This window comes from Mus caroli, unplaced genomic scaffold, assembly GCF_978045245.1.
Source record: "Mus caroli unplaced genomic scaffold, Mus_caroli_1 scaffold_12, whole genome shotgun sequence".
Classification (NCBI taxonomy): Eukaryota; Metazoa; Chordata; class Mammalia; order Rodentia; family Muridae; genus Mus; species Mus caroli.
In genome coordinates this window covers 46,975,228-46,996,683 of record NW_028227267.1, presented here as the reverse complement: position 1 = coordinate 46,996,683, position 21,456 = coordinate 46,975,228, and the positions used below count along the sequence as shown (strand labels likewise).

At 42.1% G+C, this 21,456-nt stretch overlaps 1 pseudogene; it reads left to right on the top strand.

Annotated features, from left to right (window-relative positions):
* The window catches only part of LOC115030327 (uncharacterized), a 73,247-nt pseudogene extending 62,684 nt beyond the window's left edge, over positions 1-10,563 (top strand).
* The last annotated feature ends 10,893 nt before the right edge of the window (positions 10,564-21,456 follow it).

The window sequence follows — 21,456 nt, the reverse complement described above, 5'->3', positions numbered from 1 at the left end:
CTCTAATGGAAGAAACTGTTTACTTTGGGACAAGACTGAAACAGTGAAGGAGAGGCTAGTCCACCACCACCATGTGATCCTTTGCTGGCAGAGAAGCCTACTCTACACATCTTTTGGAACTTGCTAAGACAGATTGGATAATATGCCAAGAACCCTGATTCTGAGTCTGTGTTTATGAGGGGAAAGCATATCACTGACTGAGCTGTCTATATGCTTTGCTCATTACATACCTATCCCATTCAATATTTGTTTTTATGACTCCAAAATATCCTGGGAGATTTTTATAATATAATTAGCTAGGAAACTAAACTAAACAGGTTACTGAGGTATACTGTGCTTGGGTTGTGTGAATACAAATAATTTGCATATTTGACAGAGTACTCTACAACAGTCTCAGATGTACAGGTGTGTTGTTATGTTCCTTCATGACCATCACTTTTAAAAATTCAGTTCCTAACCTGGGGAATAATTTCAGTTTGCACATTCTTTCTGATTTTAGGACACATGCAGTGCCTGTGGATTTCATGTTATAGGTATTCTCTGGTTATTTCCAGATAAAGTGTTGATTAGTGGTACCCTGTCAGGGTCCTGCACTAGAGAAATAATCATAACCTTCACTTCAATTTTAGGCAGGTTCCCCATAAGGCATCCACATGATTTTCTAGGTTGTTCACATCTCTCTTGAACTCAGATTCAGGCATTGATACATTGTTATTATTCAATATATTATACCTGGACTATTGGAGTAATATAGTGTTTTTCTTTTAAACTCCAGTACAATGTGTAGTTCACAGCTCATTTTCTAGCTGTTTCTAAAATCTGAGAAATAATTCCAAGCCCAGGTGCTCTATGACACTTGGGGATGCAGGGAATGACCTCAGCCAATGATAGGTCATAATAGATTATCCAGCTGAATAGATCTAGTGTGGGACGGAGAGCTGAATTAACAAATCCTAATCAGGCTGTTGTTCCTTCCTTCCCTAGGTGTGAAATACTCCAGCAGAAACTGGAACATTGAACAGACCAGGACAAGGTCTCCTTTAAAGATAACTTCTATAGAGGTATATCTGCATGTGCAAAGCAAATATTTCACCTCATCCCCAGTAATCATGGCTATCATCTGCGGCATTTTCTTCCTTTACTTTTGTTTCCTTAGAATGAATAGCCCTTAATTTCATCTGGGCTCTGGCTCAGCAAGAGTGAGCATGTAGAGGGATTCAGACATGTGCTAAGACACATCAAGAACTGCTAGGAAGGCAGGATGATTCTGAGGGTGTAAATTTTTCTTGTCCTGATAGGTCATCAAGGAAAATTACAAAATCATTCTACCAAAATCGCAAAGAGTTTGAGCCAAAGTCTGTAATATGTTTTCTGCTTAGTCTTGGGTGTCCTTATTCTTGAAACCCATACTACAAAAAAGGAAACCTACTTAAATTTCTCTTGTAAAGATTGTTACCAGAAGTAACTTATTTTCTACTGTGTTTCCAAGGACAGCCATGGGCTGTAAGTCTGTGCTGCAAAATAACAGCCAAAGAGGGCTCTTTATCACAATTCTTTTTTTTAGATTTTGGTTTGAGCTTTGATTACTTTTGTTCTTTGGTTTTCTTTTGTTTCATTTAAAGTTTTTGTTTGTTTGTTTCTTTGCTGTTGTTTTATTTTGTAATTGATTTACTATTTTGATAAGGCTATACACTGTACATATTGACTGCCCACTTTTAGTTACTATTGAGTAAATTGGATGTATTCTTATGAATAAAACAGTGATCTCTAACTCTTCACTCTTCAGAAATTTCTTTATTCAGGTGTGGTATCACCCTACTGAAATCTCACACCTATCAGACACAGGTGGATCTAAGTAAGGGGCTTGGGTTCCATAATTACTTCCCAGCCAGACGGAGATACAAAAGTAATTGTACATTCATTGTGTCTAGTGTGTCCAACTCTGTGGATTCCAACTTCAAGATGAAAAAATTATCCATGCTGTATACTTGCATTTCAAATATTTAGCTTCTGCTAAAATACTGTGGATGGTAGTGTTGAACAAATTAATGGGAAATATATCAGTATTTCTGAAATGTCTTTCAGGAAATAATAACATATTCTAAGGGAATATAAAAGCTGTCAGAAAACACAGAAATGCATTCTTCTGCTTTCCTTCAAATGTTCTATCAGTGGTAACTACTACTAGAGATATTCAATTTTAGGAACTTTTGAGATAGGGATTTATTATTTTTTGGTTATTTTGTTATTTTTCTTTATTATGAGAGTGAATTTTGTGCTTGACAATACACTTGGTTCCATTTTATGGTTTTAACACTAGCACAGTGTGTAGTTCAGTATTCAGTATCCAGATGTTTTTTAAAAGCTGAGACAAAATCCAGGCCCATATGCTCTATGAGTTTCCTCCCTTGCGGCATTTTTTCCTTCAGTGGCGATTCTGTTTGTTATTTAGATTTATTTTATATTTATGCATGATTTGCCTTCTGTAGGTCTGTGCAACACTTGCATGCCATTCCCCAAAGGCCAGAAGAAGTTACTGGGGTCACCTGCAACTAAAATAACAGAGAACTGTTAGATGCCATGTGGGTCTTTTGAGAAACATATTCTCAAATGAAGAGCTATCTCTCCATCCCCTAATATGGACCTTTGTCTTTCCTTGTGTGCTATATTAGTGGAATGGATCATACCTATAGAAAGTGTTTCTTGAGATATGTTTACTTTGTTGTAAAAAAGTAGAAGCACCCATTTCCTTTCAGAGCAAAAGCAGTTTAGAATGTGATTTGAAGTTTCTGGTTGGATCAGAGAATAGGTTTTGTGAGCAGCAACACCAGGTAACAGGGACAAATCATAGTGCAGAGCTCATCATTGACACTACCACAGATAAGTGGACAATACAGAGAATACTGGCATAAGACAATGGATCTGGTGCTAAGTTAAAGTCCTGCGATTGAAAAGTCTCTGAAAATGAGATAGAGCCTTCCCAGATGGTGGCTAAATGGCATCCTCCATTTCTTTACAAAAGGAAACATGGTATTCATTTGAGTAGCTGGTATGTACTGGAGATCCAACCCCTGCTTTGCAGGGTAGGGCTCTGATGGGAAAACCTCTACCAAAGCACTGAATGGGTCAGAGGTGCTTAACCATTAACTCAGTACTTCTGCTAGCTTTCTGATTCTGTACATTGCACACAATAACTCTTGTAAGAGTCCCAGTGTTTTGACTTAGTTTGACTGGCATACAGTATGACATATTCTATACTTTAATATTGAGGACTACTCTCAAATGTTGTGTGAAACTAATTTAATAACGTCAATAACTTTTACATTTCTCGGGTCCCAATGTTGTCTGTATTTCATTTTCTAATAATTCCTTCAAACTGTCTTTGAAAGTTATGCATTAATCTGGAAATACCATTACACAGTTATTATTACATTGTTTCCAAGATGAGAACACACAGCATATACCTGGAACACTTTAAACTGTGCTGTACTGAGCCCTTATATCTCAGTTTTTCATAGTTTAAGAATCATTATATCAAGAAACATCGAGTTTCACAGACTACACCAGAGCAGAAGAAGAAAGAAATAGGGAATTAAGATATAATAGAATAATTATACACATCAAGGCCAGCTGAAAAGCAGTCATGCACAATGAATTCTATACAGTGATTGTACAGGACTAAGGTTAAGATAAAGGGGAATTACGTTTTAGTATGAAGAGCTTCCACAGGCTATTGAGATGTTTCTCTCACAGCCTACATCAGGCAGTCCCTTATTTCAACTGGCAGGTACCCAGGAGGAATGTGTCTCCTGCTTCTCAAGACCACAGACACCACCCTTTTTTACAAGTAGCTGCTGCAGGCTGCTGAGAGGTTTCCATTTTGACCTCTTGGGGGTAGTCCCTCTAATTGCATGCTCTCTCCATCACCCTTTAAATGTAAAAATGCAGAGGCCCACTGCCAAACATTAGGCTGTGGTCAGAGTGTCTTGTAGAAGTGTTGGTGGAAGGGTTGTAGTAGCCAGAAGTGTTAGGAAGCCACAAGAGGACCTACAGAGTCAACTAATATGAATCCTTGGGGGTTCACAGAGACTGAACCATGAGCCAACACCATGTAGGGGTTTGAACTAGGACCCTTACATAAATGAAACCGATATGCAGCTTGGTCTTCATGTGGCCTACTAATAACTGGAGTGGGTGCTGCCTCGGATTTAGACTCTGTTACCTGCCTTTAGATTTCTTTTCCCTAGCTGGGCTGCCTTGTCTGGGCTCAGTGAGAGAGGATGCACTTATTTCTGATGCAACTTGATGTGCCAGGATGGGTTGGTACTGGGAGAAAAAAGTGGGTCCCTTTCTCTGGGGAGAAGGGAATAAGGAATTGGTGGGGGGGGAAAGGGGTGGGGCATTGAGTCTGACTGGGAAGAGAGGGAGGGGCTGTGATCAGATGGAAATAAATAATTCAATGAAAAAATGCACTTCCTGTGGCTCTTGAAGACTTTTTATTCAAGTATGTCTTTGACCATTTTCTCCATGGTCTTCTCTCCTCTCCCCTCCAGCCAATGCTCTTCTCTTTCCCCATCACCTTCTGTTTTGAGAAAAAGTTGTAGTAGAACCAATTTAAGCTCAATCTGACTTGCTTCCAAACAAAACTCAGACTATTGTTATATCATTTGGCTTTGATAATTACTGTGAGGTGGTGGTGTACACTTTTACTCCCAGCAATTGCGAGGCAGAGGCAGGAGGATTTCTGAGTTTGAGGCCAGCTTGATCTACAAAGTGAGTTCCAGGACAGCCAGGGATATACAGGAAACCCTGTCTTAAAAAAGCAAAAATAGAGACAATTACTGTGGGTCAGGTGACCCCTAATCTGCTTTTCTAACCTCTCACCTGGCTACCTTTCCAGTGGTGCACCCCAAATTCCTGATGTTTCTCCTCAATATGTGCTCATGGTACAGCTCCTCCATGGTGCCTTCTCTCTTTTTTCTAGTTTCTCCTCTTATCTTTCACTTCTCCACCCACAACCACATAACTAGAAACTCAAATATGTCTAATCCCTCCAGTAAATACCAGTAGCCAATTTTATTTAACCAATGATTTTAAATTAAGCAACAATATTTGCACAACAAAAGCTTTTGATATGAGAATTCTCTCCTAGTTTCAGACCTTCCTAGGAACAGAATTTAGCATTACAATACATAGCAACAGATGGAAACTAAATGAAGTTCTTAGAGTAATGAAGGTGACTTAAAATTCCTTATGTAGTCAAGGATGCTCCTGAACTCCTGATTCTGACCTCCTCTCCCAAGTGCTGGGATTTCAAGCAATGTTGTGAGATGTCAGTTTCAAGGAATATGAGGCCTTCTTCTGTGTTTCCTGACACTATGAACCCACATCATGCATGGAAATACGTGGTGCCAAAAAACCCGTCCAAATGTGGCCTATGCATCTTACTGTATATGAACAGGTGGGACTATTTCCTTATAATAACTACGTTTAGCATTCTTCTGTTAGGCTAGTCAGAATCCCCAAAGCATATTATTCATTAGTCCCCTGGATGCACTTGCCTTGGAGCTGAATGAAGACCTGCGTTCCACAATTTATCTGTGAATATTTGCATTATCCCTTCCTACAAGTACAAAGTCCCCTTAACAGGTAAACCTAAAACCTCCCAACCTCTGGAATTTATTTGACTTGATCCTGAATAAAAAAAATAATCTCCACCAACTGTTTAGACTGCATTGATTTCATAGCATTCTGTCTGCCTGTGCCTCTCCTGGCATTAAAGGCAAGTGCAACCATACCAGACTAGATCATTGTGTCTTGCAAGATTGAACTAGATCATCTGGGCCATTGTAAAGTGATCTTCTGGTAGACATAACAGGAAAGTAGGACCACATCCCTGTCATGTGAGTGTCCAGGGAACAAGGTGGTACATGATTAATCTATGTGGGCTGAAAAGAGTAGGAGAATGTTCTTCAGAGGAATGAACTACAGCAATGACTGTTTCTTCTTGACCTTGAACCAACTCCACTGTATATATTCAGAATAGAAAGCAATTGTCTCAGCAGCAAATTCACAAGACAGTGACTTTCATCACTATTCTTATGCTGCCTAGACCATGGATCTAAAGACCTTGTAGTAGTGGGAATACCTTCTACCAGGAAAACTGTCAGACACTCTGTACTAGGCCTCTGCCTGCCCCTCACATTCCACTGTCTACTCCCAGGTTAATTTAATCGTTTCAAAGCCTACTGTTGTCAGCCTGGGCATGTGCTTCCATCTTTGGGTCCTTTGTACTTTGCAACTGGTGTCTGCTTAAACCTAGGAGTGCTAGCACTGTAAATCCTTTCACTCTGTGTCACTGATAACTGCTATTTTGTCAGAGGAAGATATTAGCATATGGCAGTACAGGCGACCCGGAGCAGCTGTGCATCATCCAGGCAAATCATCCTTATTAAAGCTGATTCTGATGTCTAGTGAGGCTTCAACAGGCCACAGGAATTAGTGCAAATTTCATCACAGTTGTTTGTGTCTTTGAGGTAATCAAAGGTAGACAATAAAACAAAACAATAGCAACAAAGAAACAGCAATGAAACAACAGCATCAACTACAGTTGGCCATGAATGTATACAAAACCATTTAGAGCAGTTTGGAACTCATGATGTTCGAACCTCAGTTACAAGTTCCCTATATTCACACCTCAGTTACAAGTTCCCTATATCCATAATCCCTAACCAGTGTTTCAGGTGTTGGTCTGATGCTGGCCTCCTTGGTTTCTCTAGCTTCTGGGCAACAAAAGTAAAAATAAAAAAGTACTGAATCTCTCAAATGGAACACAGAGTCATATAATTACATGTGTGTATCAGATGGAGAGTTCTCAGTGTAAGTGAGCAGTTGGAAACTTGAGCTGCTAAGACCTGGCACCCCCACCTACATGAAAGTCAGAGGACAATGTATGGAGTTTTTTCTCTCCTATGATGTGGGTCACAGGAAAGGAACTCAGGTCTCTATGCTTGGTCTCATTACCTTTATCCACTGAGCCATCTCATCAGCCAGTCACCAGAGATACAGAATTTAATGATCTATGTATTCGTATTTATATTCTGGGTTATACCCCAACTATGAAAACTTTCCCTAGAGAATATATATACCCAATTAAGGGCAAAAAATGAAGTCTGGGAGGGATCTATGAAAAGGGTGGCAGACTTTAAAAGCCTCCATAGAGCCTCACAGTTGTTTTTTTTTTGTTTTTTTTTTTTGTTTTGTTTTTGTCTCCAACAATTCTGTATAGATGGGGTAATTTTTCCTTCTCTTTGACCTTCCAGTGCTATGATTGAACCTAATAAAAGTCCATGCTCCCTGAGTTACATTCCAGGCCTGTAACTTCATTCATCTGCTACAACAGCTACAAGGCAAGTAGCAATTTGAAACTCCATAGTCAGTTTGGCTGCTACAAGACTGGTCCTTGAGAATGGCTGACAGAATGCTTTCAAGACTAGGAATATCTATCTGAAAGAGAACAGGAAGTGTCTCAGTGCACTCTGCATAATCGGGACAGTTTAGTCCTTTAAAACACTGATGTCAAGCTGTTATCTCCCTGCACAAATAGCATTACTAGATATCAGGTTAAGCTACCCGACAGGTAGCATTTACCAAAACAGCCAAGCAGTACCCTGAAGACCTACAAGTAAATAAGAGTCAGCATCCACCAGAGAATTGAAAGATGGACAAGAAGACCCATATCACTTAATGATGATTGGTTTCCTGTGTGTTTACAGGTGTCCCTTTCTGTGTCACAGTCAGCTTAGAAAGAGAAGGTGTCCAAAAACAGTGAACAACTTAACACATCCCTCAATCCTTCTCAGGCTTCTGTTTAAAAGCCCTGGTTTGACAGCACCAGTTTGGGGATCCAGGGGATTAATTCCTTCACACATTAAGTCTCTGACTCACATTTAGTCTCAGAAATGAGATCTGTTCCAGGAGACCTTCACAAGCATGAAGCATCCACTGGAAGACGTACTTCCTCAATAAACACTGAGATCTAGTGTGGTTAAGATCAATATCAACCATCGCTCTCCCTTCCTAGCCTTGCACAGATATGCTCTCCACCATAGGCATGTGACTTCTATTTCAGGCTCCATCCATGCAGGAGAGTTTGAAGTTTCATCTCAACAGTGGTGAGCTGGCCTTAAATGGTTATTCCTTCCTCTACTTCTACCCACTGCATTTCATCAATTAGGCATTTCATGCCTAGTCTGCCTGGTTATATTACATGAGAGGTAACAGATCTGCTCCAACTTTGTCAATTCTATGACCTTATCTTGAACCCACAAGAGCTCTGGATGGGTGCCAGGTATCCTAGGAAATTAGCATTCCATCTTCAAGCACCTGAACCTATAGGTCTCCATAAACTTCTATCTTTGATTTTGGATGATCTTATTCAATTAAAAACCACACAATCTGGAAGGACAAAGAAGAAACGTAGTGTAGGGATAGGAAAGAAGTCTCTTCTATTAAGAATATTTGTCTATCCACCAGAGGACCCAGAGGGCAGCTAACAATCCTATTAATGCATTTCTGGGTTGAACACCATGCCCTCTTCTGGCTTCTGGAGGAATTGCATGCATTTGGTGCACAGATGTGGTTGTGGTGGGATTTCTAGAGCCCCCGCTGGGTGCCAGTGGGGGCCTGCTCCATGTGCCTGGCTAGCTTGCTTTTTGACGGTTTGCTGGTACCAGGTGCGGGTTGCAGCAGGCAAAACATACATATAATTAAAAAAAATTGCAATGCTCCAAATTCAAACAAATAAACGAAACCCAAAAAGGCTCCAAATGTGTAGTCACACGTATATTACCTAAAAGGAAAGCCATGTCTCAACATGTCTGGGAAACCTCATCATGGGTAGTTGGGAAGTCTCTTTCTGGAAAGTCGGTATTTCTGCTTTACAGTTATCACCAGTGCTGTATTTCCAGGAGATGAGAGGCAGATAGCTCTGCGTTTCCTGATTTCTTATGAACTCCAAATGAATATTCATTTCCTAAGAAGCTTTAGAGCAATACAGTTGTGACTCTTGGAAGTCTCTACACAAGGGCCGCCCCTTCTCACACCAGGGAGACCTATGTTTACTGCCCCCAACCCCCACCATCTTAAGGGCGGTTGCTTTTGCTGCAAGGGTTGAAAACTTAAGGGCCAGTCCCAGTTAGCTAGAAAAGTCCTGAAGTTACTTTTTCAGGACAGGATGAGCGAAAGTGTGATGGACCTGCCTTTCCTACACCCTTGGGATCTTAGTGTTTGTGTGCGGTTGGGGGTGGGTGGCACGACACTTCTCCCCTTCCAGGGCCCTTCACTCTCCCTCCTCTAGTCGCCCCAGCCCTCCCCAACAGATGGTCTGTCCTCCCTGAGAATCCACCAGTTAGGTCCTCTGAGTTGGAGGAGAATTTCGTTTCCCACTAAGCTTGCCATACCCCAAAGACCACTTGTGAAAGCTAGTCCCTTTCAAATGTCTTCCGATAGAAAAACTGAACGTAGAAAGAAAGGAAACAATCTCCAAGCAGATGTCTGACCACTGGCATACTGGCAGCATGGGGTTACAGGGTCTTAGGAGCCCCAACCCCGTTCTGTGGCCCCACACCTGTGAACCCTGGTGCTTTCACTCCAGCTTCCGAATTACCCCAGGTCGCCCCGTACCCCGCACGATTAGGACCCCGTAGTCAGGGAGGGCAGCTGAGAACAACGATATAGGTATAAATATTGAGCCAGGACATTGAAGCGCCCGGCTCCTCCCTTCCCCCGCGCCCCAGGCACACTCTGAGCTGCTCTGCACGCCCCGTAGCCTCCCGCTGCTTCCCGCGCAGCGCTCCTACCCGAGGTCCCCCAACGACCTTTTCCTAGCTAAGACTGCAGGGCCCTGCTGGGGAAGAAAAGTAACTTGGTTTTTCTCTGAGAAACCCGGCCGGATTAGGAAGCCAGGGCGAGTAGAGGGGAGGAAGGGGGGGGGGGAGCTGGTGGAACCCGGTGGAAGTCTCCCGGGCAGTCTGATCACACTTTCTCCTTGTCCTCCTGTCTCCTCCTCCTAGGTGCAGAGATTGTGGGCGGACTCTGTAATCACTGAGGAGGGGGAAGAGGAGGGATCGGAGCTCTCCTGCAGTGATGGCGCGGCGCAGCGCGGCGTGGCGACTTGGCTAGGCGGAGTTTAACAGCTGCTGTGCTTGAAGTCTGTCCTTCTAGCCTTGCGGGTGCGAGTACGAATCAGTGCCTCCCGGAGGCCTGTAAGGCAGCGAGTGCGCACCTTGGTTCCACTGTGTCACGCCGGCAGGCGGCAGCCTGCAGCCAACATGGAGAAGCCTGAGTCGCTCTGATCAGCAGTTTGAGTGCATGACGGAGATCAGCTAAGGCGCCTAAGTGAAGGTGTTCAAGGCCCGCGACTTGAAGAAAGGCTGCTGCTTCTTCAATCTGAAGCTCCTGTGAGTGCAGACCAGTGAGGAGGGCATGCCGCTCTCCACCATCCGCGAGGTGGCGGTGCTGAGGCACCTGGAGAATTCCAGCAACCCTAATGTGGTCAGGTGAGCTGGGAGCCCTGGCCATGGGGTCCAGGAAGGTGCTGGGCAAGGGGCAGCTGGTGGCCCAACTAAAGTTAAGAGTTGAGTTTCCCAGATAAAACCGGTGACCCTGCTAGACAGCACAGAAAAAGAGACCTGCAGTGGCTTCCAGGCAGCCAAGTTATTCTGAAGAGCTTTTGCTCTGCCTGCCCCAAGGGGTCCAGGGGCATTGGGTGTCTTTTAGGGACAAAACCAGACAACCTCAGAAATGTCCCTCCAGCCCTTACTTAACTTTTCCCGTCCGTGAGGGGATTTTTGAGAGACAGAGTGAGGTAGTTATCCAGCTTGCAGATAATTAGAAGGAAACTTCAAGGGTAGAGCATAATGTAAATAAAGTTTAAGAAAATGCAGAAATGTGCAAGAATGTGTTTGCCAATCACACCCACAGTGGTGCCTTTTTTATATAGTTGTAAATTGGCTTCTGATGGTCTTAGAAGTTCAGAAGTTTAGAGTCTGACACCTGGTGTTAAACATTGTTTGAAAAATGTCTCTCAAGGCTGGGTACTGGGAACATTGAACCAGGAGGATCCAGAGTTCAAGACCCTCCTGAGCTACAAAAGACCCTGTCTGAGAAAAGAAAGGGAGGGGGAGTAGGTAGTAGGGTGGAGGGCGATTGCTTCTCAAAAGGTTTTCTGATTGTATCATTTAGTATCTGTGGACTGGTATGATCTGACTTAGAATGCCTCTCTCATTGGTTAGATGTGAGTCTGTGCTTTAGATTCTAAAGCCTCCGTTTTCCCTGGAAGAGTTGTGCAGGTGGGTGCGGGAGGCATTCCTTTTTTTTTTTTTCTGATTTCATAGCCATTTATTTTTTTTTAAATTTTTGATATTTTTATTACATATTTTCCTCAATTACATTTCCAATGCTATCCCAAAAGTCCCCCATAGCGCCCCCCACTTCCCTACCCACCCATTCCCATTCTTTTGGCCCTGGCATTCCCCTATATTGGGGCATATAAAGTTTGCAAGTCCAATGGGCCTCTCTTTCCATTGATGGCCGACTAGGCCATCTTTCCATACATATGCCGCTAGAGACAAGAGCTCCGGGGTTCTGGTTAGTATATCATGTTGTTCCAACATAGGGTTGCAGATCCCTTTAGCTCCTTGGTTACTTTCTCTAGCTTCTCCATTGGGAGCCCTGTGATACATCCAATAGCTGACTGTGAACATCCACTCCTGTGTTTGCTAGGCCCCGGCATCATCTCACAAGAGACAGCTATATTTGGGTCCTTTCAGCAAAATCTTGCTAGTGTATGCAATGGTGTCAGCGTTTAGAAGCTGATTATGGGATGGATCCCTGGATACAGCAGTCTCTAAATGGTCCATCCTTTCATCACAGCTACGAACTTTGTCTCTGTAACTCCTTCCCTGGGTGTTTTGTTCCCAATTCTAAGAAGGTGCACAGTGTCCACACTTTGGTCTTCATTCTTCTTGAGTTTCATGCGTTTATCAAATTGTATCTTATATCTTGGGTATCCTAAGTTTTGGGCTAATATCCACTTATCAGTGAATACATATTGTGTGAGTTCTTTTGTGATTGTGTTACTTCACTCAAGATGATGCCCTCCAGGTCCATCCATTTGGCTAGGAATTTCATAAATTCATTCTTTTTAATAGCTGAGTAGTACTCCATTGTGTAAATGTACCATAATTTCTGTATCCATTCCTCTGTTGAGGGACATCTGGGTTCTTTCCAGCTTCTGGCTATTATAAATAGGGCTGCTATGAACATAGTGGAGCATGTGTCCTTTTTACCGGTTGGGACATCTTCTGGATATATGCCCAGGAGAAGTATTGCTGGATCCTCCGGTAGTACTATGTCCAATTTTCTGAGGAACCGCCAGACTGATTTCCAGAGTGGTTGTACAAGCTTGCAATCCCACCAACAATGGAGGAGTGTTCCTCTTTCTCCACATCCTCGCCAGCATCTGCTGTCACCTGAATTTTTGATCTTAGCCATTCTGACTGGTGTGAGGTGGAATCTCAGGGTTGTTTTGATTTGCATTTCCCTGATGATTAAGGATGTTGAACATTTTTTCAGGTGTTTCTCTGCCATTCGGTATTCCTCAGGTGAGAATTCTTTGTTCAGTTCTGAGCCCCATTTTTTAATGGGGTTATTTGACTTTCTGGAGTCCACCTTCTTGAGTTCTTTATATATATTGGATATTAGTCCATTATCTGATTTAGGATAGGTGAAGATCCTTTCCCAATCTGTTGGTGGATTTTTTGTCTTATTGATGGTGTCTTTAGCCTTGCAGAAGCTTTGTAGTTTCATGAGGTCCCACTTGTCAATTCCCGATCTTACAGCACAAGCCATTACTGTTCTATTCAGGAATTTTTCCCCTGTGCCCATATCTTCAAGGCTTTTCCCCACTTTCTCCTCTATAAGTTTCAGTGTCTCTGGTTTTATGTGAAGTTCCTTGATCCACTTAGACTTGACCTTAGTACAAGGAGATAGGAATGGATCGATTCGCATTCTTCTACATGTTAACAACCAGTTGTGCCAGCACCATTTGTTGAAAATGCTGTCTTTCTTCCACTGGATGTTTTTAGCTCCCTTGTCGAAGATCAAGTGACCATAGGTGTGTGGGTTCATTTCTGGGTCTTCAATTCTATTCCATTGGTCTATTTGTCTGTCACTATACCAGTACCATGCAGTTTTTATCACAATTGCTCTGTAGTAGAGCTTTAGGTCCGGCATGGTGATTCCACCAGAGGTTCTTTTATCCTTGAGAAGAGTTTTTGCTATCCTAGGTTTTTTGTTATTCCAGATGAATTTGCAGATTGCACTTTCTAATTCGTTGAAGAATTGATTTGGAATTTTGATGGGGATTGCATTGAATCTGTAGATTGCTTTTGGCAAGATAGCCATTTTTACAATGTTGATCCTGCCAATCCATGAGCATGCGAGATCTTTCCATCTTCTGAGATCTTCTATAATTTCTTTCTTCAGAGACTTGAAGTTTTTATTATACAGATCTTTCACTTCCTTAGTTAGAGTCACGCCAAGATATTTTATATTATTTGTGACTATTGAGAAGGGTGTTGTTTCCCTAATTTCTTTCTCAGCCTGTTTATTCTTTGTGTAGAGAAAGGCCATTGATTTGTTTGAGTTAATTTTATATCCAGCTACTTCACCGAAGCTGTTTATCAGGCTTAGGAGTTCTCTGGTGGAATTTTTAGGGTCACTTATATATACTATCATATCATCTGCAAAAAGTGATATTTTGACTTCATCTTTTCCAATTTGTATCCCTTTGATCTCCTTTTGTTGTCGAATTGCTCTGGCTAGGACTTCAAGTACAATGTTGAATAGGTATGGAGAAAGTGGACAGCCTTGTCTAGTCCCTGATTTTAGAGGGATTGCTTCAAGCTTCTCACCATTTACTTTGATGTTGGCTACTGGTTTGCTGTAGATTGCTTTTATCATGTTTAGGTATGGGCCTTGAATTCCTGATCTTTCCAAGACTTTTATCATGAATGGGTGTTGGATCTTGTCAAATGCTTTTTCCGCATCTAATGAGATGACCATGTGGTTTTTGTCTTTGAGTTTGTTTATATACTGGATTACGTTGATGGATTTCCGTATATTGAACCATCCCTGCATCCCTGGGATGAAACCTACTTGGTCAGGATGGATGATTGTTTTGATGTGTTCTTGGATTCGGTTAGCAAGAACTTTATTGAGGATTTTTGCATCAATATTCATAAGAGATATTGGTCTGAAGTTTTCTATCTTTGTTGGGTCTTTTTGTGGTTTAGGTATCAGAGTAATTGTGGCTTCATAGAATGAGTTGGGTAGAGTACCTTCTGTTTCTATTTTGTGGAATAGTTTGTGAAGAACTGGGATTAGATCTTCTTTGAAGGTCTGATAGAACTCTGCACTAAACCCATCTGGTCCTGGGCTTTTTTTAGTTGGGAGACTATTAATGACTGCTTCTATTTCTTTGGGGGATATAGGGCTGTTTAGATCATTAACCTGATCTTGATTCAACTTTGGTACCTGGTATCTGTCTAGGAACTTCTCCATTTCATCCAGGTTCTCCAGTTTTGTTGAGTATAGCCTTTGGTAGAAGGATCTGATGGTGTTTTGGATGTCTTCAGGATCTGTTGTTATGTCTCCTTTTTCATTTCTGATTTTGTTAATTAGGATGCTTTCCCTGTGCCCTCTAGTGAGTCTGTCTAAGGGTTTATCTATCTTGTTGATTTTCTCAAAGAACCAGCTCCTTGATTGGTTGATTCTTTGAATAGTTTTTCTTGTTTCCACTTGATTGATTTCACCCCTGAGTTTGATTATTTCCTGCCGTCTACTCCTCTTGGGTGAATTTGCTTCCTTTTGTTCTAGTGCTTTTAGGTGTGTTGTCAAGCTGCTAATGTGTGCTCTCTCTAGTTTCCTTTTGGAGGCACTCAGAGCTATGAGTTTTCCTCTTAGAAATGCTTTCATTGCGTCCCATAAGTTTGGGTATGTTGTGGCTTCATTTTCATTGAACTCTAAAAAGTCCTTAATTTCTTTCTTTATTCCTTCCTTGACCAAGGTATCATTGAGAAGAGTGTTGTTCAGTTTCCACGTGAAGGTTGGCTTTCTATTATTTATTTTGTTATTGAAGATCAGCCTTAGTCCTTGGTGATCTGATAGGATGCATGGGACAATTTCAATATTTTTGTATCTGTTGAGGCCTGTTTTGTGACCAATTATGTGGTCAATTTTGGAGAAGGTACCATGAGGTGCTGAGAAGAAGGTATATCCTTTTGTTTTAGGATAGAATGTTCTGTAGATATCTGCCAGATCCATTTGATTCATAATTTCTGTTAGTTTCACTGTGTCCCTGTTTAGTTTCTGTTTCCATGATCTGTCCATTGGTGAAAGTGGTGTGTTGAAGTCTCCCACTATTATTGTATGAGGTGCAATGTGTGCTTTGAGATTTACTAAAGTTTCTTTAATGAATGTGGCTGCCTTTGTATTTGGAGCATAGATATTCAGGATTGATAGTTCCTCTTGGAGGATTTTACCTTTGATGAGTATGAAGTGTCCCTCCCTGTCTTTTTTAATGACTTTGGGTTGGAAGTCAATCTTATCAGATATTAGAATGGCTACTCCAGCTTGTTTCTTCATGCCATTTGCTTGGAAAATTGTTTTCCAACCTTTCATTCTGAGGTAGTGTCTATCCTTTTCTCTGAGATGAGTTTCCTGTAAGCAGCAAAATGTTGGGTCTTGTTTGTGTAGCCAGTTTGTTAGTCTATGTCTTTTTATCGGGGAGTTGAGTCCATTGATATTAAGAGATATTAAGGAAAAGTAATTGTTGTTTCCTGTTATTATTGTTGTTAAAGTTGGCATTTTGTTCTTGTGGCTGTCTTCTTTTAGGTTTGTTGAGGGATTACCTTCTTGTTGTTTCTAGGGCGTGGTTCCTGTCCTTGTATTGGTTTTTTTCTGTTATTATCCTTTGAAGGGCTGGATTCGTGGAGAGATAATGTGTGAATTTGGTTTTGTTGTGGAATACTTTGGTTTCTCCATCTATGTTAATTGAGAGTTTGGCTGGGTATAGTAGCCTGGGCTGGAATTTGTGTTCTTTTAGTGTCTGTATAACATCCGTCCAGGATCTTCTGGCTTTCATAGTCTCTGGTGAAAAATCTGGTGTAATTCTGATAGGCTTGCCTTTATATGTTACTTGGCCTTTTTCTCTTACTGCTTTTAGTATTCTATCTTTATTTAGAGCATTTGTTGTTCTGATTATAATGTGTCGGGAGGTATTTCTTTTCTGGTCCAGTCTATTTGGAGTTCTGTAGGCTTCTTGTATGTTCATGGGCATCTCTTTCTTTAGATTTGGGAAGTTTTCTTCTATAATTTTGTTGAAGATGTTTGCTGGTCCTTTGAGTTGAAAATCTTCATTCTCATCCACTCCTATTATCCGTAGGTTTGGTCTTCTCATTGCGTCCTGTATTTCTTGGATGTTTTGAGTTAGGATCTTTTTGCATTTTACATTTTCCTTGATTGTTGTGCCGATGTTCTGTATGGAATCTTCTGCACCTGAGATTCTCTCTTCCATCTCTTGTATTCTGTTGCTGATGCTCGTATCTATGGTTCCAGATTTCTTTCCTAGGGTTTCTATCTCCAGTGTTGCCTCCTTTTGGGTTTTCTTTATTGTGTCTACTTCCCTTTTTAGGTCTAGTATGGTTTTGTTCATTTCCATCATCTGTTTGGATGTGTTTTCCTGTTTTTCTGTAAGGACTTCTACCTGTTTGATTATGTTATCCTGTTTTTCTTTAAGGATTTGTAACTCTTTAGCAGTGTTCTCCTGCAATTCTTTAAGGGATTTTTGTGCTTCCTCTTTATTTTCTTCTGCCTGTTTAGCAGTGTTCTCCTGCATTTCTTTAAGTGTGTTATTAAAGTCCTTGAAGTCCTCTATCATCATCAGGAGATATGCTTTTAAATCCGTGTCTAGCTTTTCCAGTGTGTTGGGGTGCCCTGGACTGGGCGAAGTGGGGGTGCTGGGTTCTGATGATGGTGAGTGGTCTTGGTTTCTGTTAGTAAGATTATTACGTTTACCTTTCGCCATCTGGTAATCTCTGGGGTTAGTTGTTATCGTTGTCACTGTTTAAAGATTGGAGCAGAAGCTGTGTTCCACTCACCAGCAGTCCCAAAATCCTGCGGCGGGGGTCTTGGGTAGCTGGCGGGTGTCAGGCAACCCTGCTCTCCCGCTACCCTGGCGCTGATCCGGCCGGATGAGGCCTGTGGCCCTACTCAGGCCGGTTTCTGCTTCCCTAACTAATGCAGTCTCAGGTCCCGCGCAATTGGATTGGAGCAGAAGCTGTGCTCCACTCACCAGAAGTCTTAAGCTCCTGTGGCGGGTGTTGTGGGTAGCTGGCGAGTGTCAGCCGACCCTGCGCCCCAGCTGCCCCGGTGCTTTTCTGACTGGAAGAGGGTTTTGGCCCTATGTAGGCCGGATTTCTCTCTCCCCAACCAGAGCAGTCTCAGGTCCCGCGTGATTGGACTGGAGCAGAAGCTGTGTTCCACTCACCAGCAGTCCCAAAATCCTGCGGCGGGGGTCGTGGGTAGCTGGCGGGTGTCAGGCAACCCTGCTCTCCCGCTACCCCGGCGCTGATCCGGCCGGATGAGGCCTGTGGCCCTACTCAGGCCGGTTTCTGCTTCCCTAACTAATGCAGTCTCAGGTCCCGAGCACTTGGATTGGAGCAGAAGCTGTGCTCCACTCACCAGAAGTCTTAAGATCCTGTGGCGGGTGTTGTGGGTAGCTGGCGAGTGTCAGCCGACCCTGCGCCCCAGCTGCCCCGGTGCTTTTCTGACCGGAAGAGGGTTGTCCCGATCTGTTTCTTAATGTTTGTTTCCTCATACAATTATTGATGAGCTTCTGTGGGTCTTCATCTGTCAAGATGTTATCAGAGTGATGACAGTGGGTTTTTCAAACTAGACTCCTGGATAGACAAACAGTCGGACTTTGACCCTTGCTTTGAACAGCCAGAATTTTGGTGTTGCTTTGAGAAGAACCTCAACTGCATGGGGTGATGTAAATATAAGATGCTGACCCAGAGAGAACTTCTCTGTTTCTTTCACTAGATAGTGGGAGCCACCAAGCTCTAAGACAAGAGGACCAGCCTGAGGATAAAGGATTCAATATCTTGACAGGTCTATTAGAAACTTCTCACAGAACTAGTATAGTACTTCAGGCTCACCCAAGGAGCTCTTGAGGGTCATTGCTCTTCATTTGGTTTCCAGGCTCTGTTGTCCTCTGGGCAAGATAATAAGTTTACTCAGTACTAATAGGACCGTCTTTGAAGGAACAAGGATGTGGCATCCAATCGGCTTGGGTAGTCCAGATACAGCCTTTTTGCACATGATACTTGATTGCTTAGTTCAGAGGATATTTGCTCTTTGGGCCATGCTGTACCGCAGGATGAACATGGAATTCACCATCATTAAATCACAACATGAGAACACAATGTTGGATATGGAAAAAATGACCCAGTCAATAAGTGATATGATAGAGAAGTTCAAGGAACTCATAGAAGATAACTATTCCTACAGGTGAGTCCCTGACACAGGTAAGGAGCAGCACTAGGCAGGGAATGCTTGTGGCCTTCTAGGACTTTGAACAAAAATAAGGGCTCTAGTTCTATACTACTGTTTCTTTTTTTAAAAAATTATTTATTATATGTGTAAGTACACTGTAGCTGTCTTCAGACACTCCAGAAGAGGAGGTTAGATCACATTATGTAAGGTTGTGAGCCATCATGTGGTGGGTGGGAATTGAACTCAGGACCTCGGAGAGAGCAGTCAGTGCTCTTAACCTCTGAGCCATCTCCCCAGCCCCACTATCTGTTCCTTAATAGGAGCCCTCCCTTGAGGCAAGGGTCTTGGATTTGTACCTCTTGGACTCAGTTTTCTTAAGTGTGAAGAGTATCCAAGACACTCCAAACTTTATTCTTCCAAATTCAGGATCTTCTGCATAGAAACCATTTCTACCATTCTGGGAATATCAAGCAACCCTGAAACTTTAGGATTCTGACAGCAGATTCAAAGTTCTGGGATCCATGACAAAAATGGAAAGAATTTATACCTTTTGGGTCTTCTCTTCTCCCTCAGAGTGTTTTTTCCCTTTCCCTGCTGATTGATTTCTGGTACACAGACATATAAGCAACCATGAAGAATATTTCCTCTTCAGTGATGTATATGGAACACTATTGGTGTTATGGTTTTCTGAAGTCCTTTGAGTCTTGTGGCATGTGGCTGATCTCTGGATTTGACCTGCCTCTATTTGGTACTGATGGGTATAGTGTGGACTCTAGTCTGAGGCTGTCCAGGGATCAGGACTCTTGTAGGGATTCTAGTTCTTAAAAGAATGGTAGAGAAAAGTAAGCTTGTTGGAAATGACCATTTTTTGTTTCTTTGTTTGTGGATCAGATTCAAGCACTGTTACCTCCTGAGTGACTGCAATTAATTGAAGGAAAAAGTAAGGATGTAGCTGAATGAGAACAGGAAGCTGCTGGTGGGGCAGGCTGAACAGGAAGCATCCTATGTGAAGAAAAAGGTTCTGTGATGAGGCCAGCAAGAACATCTTTGTCACAAGTGCCAAGCAGCAGCAGGTAGAATGATGTGAATCAGAGGCAGCTTGCCCTCATGGCTCACCATAAACATAGACAGTCCAATGTAACAGTCCACCAAATTACCAGGCACTTGCCTATGTCTCCTCCAACTGTTTATTTATGGGATCATCTACAAGGCTTTTTGTGGAGGTAGCCTTTTTCAAGAAACTGTATGTTTGACAGGCAAATTTTTCTGTTCTGCTAGAATCTGCAGTTCACTAGGGGAGATAAGTTGATTACACATCACGAGTCTATATGACATTGAGTTTGAAGGGTGCTGTGTTGGAGCCCTTCTTTAGAATAGTAGAGTGCTTTGCAGGAAGATGTAAAGGCCTTCAAAAGTTTGTGGGGAACATGTGAGATTTCAGGTAGGAAGTAGTTTGCAGGGATGAGAGCTTAGTGGGATTGAGAAATAAGTGGATTTCATTGTTGCCTTTTGGAAGTTTTTGCCCCCCACCCCAACCCTTTCCCCTGTAGATCTTGATTCACACTGAGTGAGCCTGAGTAGCAGCTTGTCAGTCCTATTTTCTTTGAGTGCTGTTGGAGTTGGAGTTCCTGGGCCTTGTGGTCTGGAGCTGACGGGATGAGCACGGATGTAGGAAAGTCTTCTCACAATCTCAGTTTTAGTGTGAGAGTTTTGAGGCTTCATGAAAAAATTTCTCTCTATATACTCCTCCTTCTGACCAAGAAGAATGTTGTCTAGATCTTTCTATTTCCCTAGTAAGAATACCAGAGTTGTGTTTCTCAGTTGAAACATCTGCCCTGCATAGTCTAAATTTTTTGTTTCACTAGCCTGACAGATTCTTCATTGTTTTTTGCTCCCTTATGATTTTATGGGTGTGTGTGTGTTTATGGATGCTTATGCCAATCTGTACCTTTGTGGGTATTTTGTAAGGTCAGTTAAGGACATCAGATTTCGCATAGTCATTCTTAACTTATTTCTTTGTGCCTAGGTCTCTCAGTAAACCTGATACTTCCTGTGTTCGATGTCCTGTAGAGTTTTCATCTCCTGTCCACTACCAGGTAGAGATCTGTCTCTTATTTATATCAACAAATCATTAAACAATAATACTATTTTTAAAATTAGTATCACATTTCTTAATTTTTCCTGCTTAGAGTTATTGCCTGGGAGATTCTGGCTTGTCTTATTGGCTTAACCATGGGCATACATAGAAGCCTACAGTGTTCACTCTGCTGACATTGTTTTGCTAATTATATTTTGGGCATGGCTTTGTTTCAGGATACATTCTCACTCAGAGTTGTGCAGAGTGCTGCATTTCAGAAATGTCACAGCAGGTCATTTAACTAGATTTCTCCTGACTGACTTTGAGGATGATTTAATATCATATAATAAGCAATTTGTTGAAAAGTTCCTGAGTAATGACCAAAAGTCACAGTCTTCCTCGGATGCTAAAAAGGACTAAGTCTTTGTTTAGTGAGAGGGCCTTGATGAGTCAAAATGGGGCTTACTGGAGGCTATACATAGAAATCTCTTTCTTGGCAATTGAGTGACGTGTTGTCCAGGATATCTGTGTAGAGCTTGTAATTTCCCTTTAGGAACAGCAAGTATTTGCATAGAAAAAGTTCCTGAAGAGGAGATAAGTACAGGTCAGGGCTGAAAAGACCCCTTGAGTCTAAGAGCCTTGTACACATCATAAGTCCAACTACGTGCTCATGCAACAGAAAATATGCTAGATAAGAGCAAGAACTTCATTAATGTATGTGTGTTTGTGTCAGTCTTTGTGTGGTATGTGGTGTGTGTGTT